Source organism: Nematolebias whitei, chromosome 6, assembly GCF_014905685.2.
Source record: "Nematolebias whitei isolate Nwh7 chromosome 6, NemWhi1, whole genome shotgun sequence".
NCBI lineage: Eukaryota > Metazoa > Chordata > Actinopteri > Cyprinodontiformes > Rivulidae > Nematolebias > Nematolebias whitei.
This window is the reverse complement of record NC_056503.1, coordinates 5,154,565-5,161,015: the sequence shown is the minus strand read 5'-3', so window position 1 is coordinate 5,161,015 and position 6,451 is coordinate 5,154,565.

The window sequence follows — 6,451 nt, the reverse complement described above, 5'->3', positions numbered from 1 at the left end:
TATATATATCACAGTTGTGCTTTGACAAACTAAAAAACAAACAAAAAAAATCCTTAAAGCAAAAGAAGAAAAGAGGGGCAGGTATTATCTCGCTTTGAGTTTATACTCTTTGTTGCGTGCTGTGGGCGACAAGCATCCAGAGCATCATAAAAACAGCAGCAGTGCTGTCATAGTTATTTATTTATCTTTTATTTATTTATTTATCTTCTCAGCAGCAGAGTGGAGTGACACGGTTCAAGCATAGCTCCCAAAACAACAAGGCAGTCATATTTGTTCATAACTTTATTATTAGTAAGACTGAGAGTTGCTGGATCCAAGCAAACAGTTGCCAAACGCACCCTGACAAAATGAGAATGGTGAAAAAAAAAAAACAATACTCCCTGCTGCAAAATGTTCCCTAGGGGTTACATGCGCCTCCCCTAGCATCGCCCCACTATTGAGAAGGACTGAGTTAACCAGTGAATCCAGGGTGCAGTGGTCGGTACGGTAATCAATGGAGGGAAGGAAAGTAAATGGAATGGTAAATGGACTGTACTTATACAGCGCCTTTCTATCTTATTTCAAGATACTCAAAGCGCTTCACACTACAATCTGTGTCCTCATTTACCCATTCATACAGCTCTATACTAGATCTCTACAAAGATAATTGAACAAATCATTCTAATAAGACTAATCAGTGCTTTAGATCACATTCATACACTGATGGGACACACATCAGAGGCAGTGAGGGGTTCAGTGTCTTGCCCAGGGACACTTTGACATGTGACTGCTGGTGGATTCGAACCCCCAACTCTCACATTGGAGGACGACTGCTCTAACCACTCAGCCACAGCCGCCCCCACAGTTACAGTTCACAGAAAGTCACAGTTACAAGACATTTCCTAGCATTCAGAGTTAGACAGGATCTAATTCTGAAAAAGAAACAGTTTATTTTTCAGTTTCTTTACCAAGTTTTTGACATGAGGCTTAAAAGAGATGTGAATCGACCAAGATACCCAAATATTTATAAGAATCGGCAAACTCAATAGGGACACCATTCGAAGATAAAATAGAAGGCAGGACTGCTGAGACCAACTTCCTGTTTGTAAACAACATCCCTTTGATTTGATCAGCATTTAGAGACCCAGACCCAAAGTTGCATTTTTGTCACCAGGTCTCAGTCCCTTACCAGGTCTTTAATTTATTATTATTATTATTTTTTTTCTATTCAATCTTTATTTATACAGCTTAGTCTCATTGAGCCACAGGGACTCATTTACAAGAGGGACCTGTTCCAGACAGAAAATAAGTTCGAGGGCACCAGTTCACTCATTTTTCTGGGGTTCTGCTGGTGGATCAGATCCAGGATACACCACGAGGAGGACTAGCCAGGAACAGCCCAAGGTAGCTGAAAAGTCACTTTGACTGCTTCAGGGGTCTGTGAGGAGCTGAAGAGAAGGTGCACAGGCCATTAACAACCTTCAGCAAGCTTAGACTTCAAGCTGAAAATGTGTCTTGCAGTGAGAAAAATGCTTTGACTTCTGTAGTTACTGAAACATCTATTTTCTTCTAACAAAACTGTAATTGAGAAAACATGTTTATTTGCTCAGGAATAAACGAAGACGGACTAAGACAAACTACATCAGGATTGGGGACCAAAGACAATGAAAATAACTTTTTTGAAAAACAGAACAGAAAAATATGTTAAACACATTATAATATTTCCCGTGACTTCATTATAATGATTGTAAACATCCATCCATCCATCCATTCATTATCTTTTTACCAGCTTCTTCCATTTTGGGTCACGGGGTCACTGGTGCCAATGTCCAGCAATTACTGTGCGAGGGGCGGGGTACACCTGGACGGGTCACAAGTCCATCACAGGGACTGATTGAAAACAATAATCAAAATTATTCATGATCACACAAGAGTGAACGCTGGTGCGTCTTGCTGCCGCTGCTCACCGGCTGCTATTTTTATGATTTTGTAAAGTTTGTAAAGAGTTTCTGCGCTGTTTGACAATGGACAGATAATGATGTAGATCCACAGGGTGTGTGTGTGGTCTGTCCTCACCTGGGCTGTTTTATCCATCGTCCACCACCCGGTGACTGCTCTCCTTCAGTTCAGTACACTGCTACAGAGCTTCTGCAACTCCACTTCCACCTGGCTGTCCCTTCACCTGTGGTGCTTCACCTCCATCCGGACATTGCTTTTAATCCCCGCTGAAAGTACATCCACCGAGGGTCCCGGCGAAACTTCAATACCAATGACACTGACTCTGTAGAATCCTTCTGGTCCAGAACTCTTCGTCCTCCCTGTAATTCTGACCGGGCTGTCATCTGCAGTGTGTTAGCCCACCTGGCTATGTCAGCGAACACTATCATCAAGCATCGCAACTCCAACATAAACTTCAGTCTTTTAAATGTCCGCTCTCTCACTGGAAAGGGACATCTCATCCAGGATCTCCTTCTCGACCATAAGTTGGACTTTCTTTGCTTGACTGAAACATGGCAACATCCCAATGACTTTGTTTCTCTCAATGAGTCAACCCCACCTGAGTTTGTTTACATCTGTCACCCCTGCAACTCGGGGAGGGGCGGTTGTCTCGCGATAATTCATCGGAAGCACTGGAAAGTTCTCCCTGTCTCTGCCCCCCTCTTCCACTCATTTGAATACACTGCATCTCATCTCCCTGTATCTACTCCTACTATTTTATGTACTGTTTATCGACCACCGAAGCCAAATAAGGATTTTTTTGTATGACTTTGCTGCTCTTCTCACTCATCTTTCTGTTCTCTCTCCCAATATGATTATTGTTGGTGACTTTAATATTCACATGGACAATGACAATGACCTTCTCACCAGAGATTTGACTTCCTGTCTGGATAGTTTTGGACTCCAGCAATACATCAAATTCCCTACTCATTCTAAAGGTCATATTCTGGATTTGGTTAGTTGTTCTGGTGTCACCCCTACTCACTGCAAAGCCAATCTGTTTCCCACTTCTGACCATATGTTTATTTCTTTTGATGTAAATATAATAACTTTGAAAACCTGTACTGCTCGTGACATTACATTTAGGAAAATTAATGATATTGATCCTGACATTTTCTCATCGGCTATATATGACCTTCCGTCTATTCATTGCTCTTCAACCCTCTGATGAACTCACTTCCTACTATAATGTCAACCTCCAAAACCTTCTTAACACATTTGCTCCACTCAAACACAGATCTGTTTCATTTTCTCGCTCAGCACCATGGTTTATGTTCAACCTGCGTCTTCTCAAAGCCAAGGGACGCCAACTGGAACGCCTGTTCAAAAAAACTGGACTCACTATACACAAAGAAATGAATAACAATCATATTTTGTTTTATAAGGACTGCATTGTCTCAGCTAAATCTGCATACTACTCTGGTTTAATCAGTTCTAACGAAGGTAACTCCAAGTCTCTGTTTTCACTGTTTGCCAAAATTACTAAGCCTCCGGACTCATTTCCCTCCCACATGTACTCTGCTGACTTGCAACTCTCTCGTCCTTTTTCACTGACAAAATTTCCAATATCAAGCAACTACTTAACCCTTTAAGAGCTACTAACACTGAAGCTGACCCCCTGTTTTAACCCGCCGCCCTTCTGTCATTTACTCTCAAGTTTCACCCTTCCTCCCATATCTGATGTAACAAATATTATTCATAAATCAAAATCATCCACCTGCCAGCTTGACCCTCTTCCCACAGTGTTAGTTAAACTCCCCACATTGGTTCATTTCATAACCACTATCATTCACTCTTCCCTTAATACTGGAATTGCTCCTTCATCTCTGAAAACAGCTTCTGTCACTCCAATTCTAAAAAAGCCTGGTTCAGATCCTAATAATTTTGATAACCTTTGCCCAATATCTAATCTTCCTTTTATTTAAAAAATCCTTGAGAAAGTTGTTGCCTCTCAGCTTCACTCACACCTCAATAAACATAATTTTTACAAACAATTCCAGTCTGGTTTCCGCCCCCACCACAGTACTGAAACCGCTTTATTAAGAATCACCAATGACCTTTTGATGTCAGCTGATTCTGGTCTCCTCAACATACTCATCCTCCTTGATCTCAGTGCGGTATTTGACACTATTTCTCATAATATCCTCCTGAACAGACTAGCATCCATTGGCATCAGTCATACTCCACTTGCTTGGTTTAATTCATATCTTTCAGGCCGCACTCAGTTTATTCAATTTAAAACCCATTCCCCAAGTTTGTTTCCAATTGCTGCAGGTGTGTCCCAGGGTTCTGTATTAGGGCCCCTTTTATTTATTATTTATATGCTCCCTCTTGGCCACATATTTCGCAAACATAATGTCAATTTTCACTGTTATGCAGATGACACCCAGCTCTACATTTCCTCAAAACCCAATTCATCTCTTCCACCTAACTCCCTATTGGACTGTCTTGTGGAAATTAGATCATGGTTTTCCTCAAATTTTCTTAAACTCAACAGTAAAAAAACAGAAGTTTTACTTGTTGGCACAGTCTCCACTTTAACCAAATTGCAGAGTTTTTCCATCAATATTGACAACTCCCATGTTCTTCCTTCCCCTCAGGTAAAGAGTCTGGGTGTCATACTTGATAATACGCTTTCATTTCAATCTCATATTAATTCTATCACCCGGTCTGCATACTTTCATTTACGTAACACTAACCGACTTCGTCCCTTTCTTACTCCTCATGCTGCTGCCATCCTTGTCCATAGCCTTTTCACCTCCAGGATCGATTATTGCAACTCTCTTCTTTTGGTCTCCCGAATAAGACTCAAACATAAGACATAAACTCAAACTCCTCCAGAACTCTGCAGCTTGGGTCATAACTTGTACTCCATTCAGAGAACACACCACCCCGGTTCTGCAGCAGCTTCACTGGTTGTCCATAGAAGCTAGAATAAATTTTAAAATCTTAACTCTCACGTTCAAGTGCATCCATAACCTTGCCCCTCCTTACCTGTGTGATCTGCTTCACATCTCCACTGCTTCCTGTTCCCTCAGATCCTCATCTGCCACTCATTTTATTGTTCCTTCTGCCCGTCTCGTTACCATGGGGAACAGAGCCTTCAGTCGCTGTGCTCCTCAGCTCTGGAACTCCCTCCCTCCTGTAAATGGTAAATGGACTGTACTTATATAGCACCTTTCTATCTTATTTCAAGATACTCAAAGCGCTTTAAACTACAATCTGTGTCCTCATTTACCCATTCATACAGCTCTATACTAGACCTCTACAAAGATAATTGAACAAATCATTCTAATGAGACTAATCAGTGCTTTAGATCACATTCATACACTGATGGGACACACATCAGAGGCCATGAGAGGTTCAGTGTCTTGCCCAGGGACACTTCAGCATGCGACTGCTGGTGGATTCAAACCCCCAACTCTCACATTGGAGGATGACTGCTCTAACCACTCAGCCACAGCCGCCCCCTGTCATCAGGAACAGAGACTCTCTTCCCTCTTTTAAATCACAAGTGAAAACACGCCTGTTCAAACAGGCATATTCTCTTTAACTTTGTTTTAAGTGTTGTTTAATCGTGACTTATTTTAATTATTTGTTGATTCTGTTTTTATTAATTGCTGATTTTAATTGTTTTTGTAAGGTGACCTTGGGTTTTTGAAAGGCGTCCTGAAGTAAAAATTATTATTATTATTATTATTAAAACAAACTTCATTAATGATTGTGTTTTTTCTTTATTAAAAGTATACAATAAAAGGTAAACATTAGCCAGTCTGTAGCTGACTTTATGTCCAAGGACAGTGAATGTGTGAAAACATCAGACATTATTGAAGTCAAAAGTAACTTTACAGAAAACAGTTCATGGTGAGTCTGGAAGACAACTCAAGGGGCAGGGGTCATAGTTAGGAGAGCGCAACTTAATGCTACAATGGGATTCTCCACCACTCTCTGGTGTTTCTATTCTGGTCAGCAGTGTGAAAGAGAGTAGTCTTGGTCTGGTACCAGAATCATAAACGTTGACATAGTCCTTGTTGGATGGCGAGTACAACCACTTCAGTTTCCTGGATGGGGAACAAGGAAAGTTGGAATGCCAGGGAGACTTTAAAAGGAGTTAATGTCATGGTGGAGGAGATCATGGGCTTGTGTACATATTCTATACACTGTAGATGAGAACTCCAGGTAGTAGAGTTCATAGAAGTGATGCATCATAAGGTGGTCCTCAAATCTTGATTTATTTGTTCAGTCTGATTGTTGGAATTAATAACAAATCCAGAGAAGAAGCTGACAGAGGTACCAAGAGCATTGCAGAAGGCTTCTGAAACTTTGGACATGAATTGAGGTCCACAATCAAAACCTATGTGAACAGGTACTCCATGTGTGAAAAACTAGGAACTAACCAGATGTCAAATAATTTCCATTGCCGATGGACACTTGTTCAGATGGATATATTAAAGAGACAAATGCCCCTTTTCCA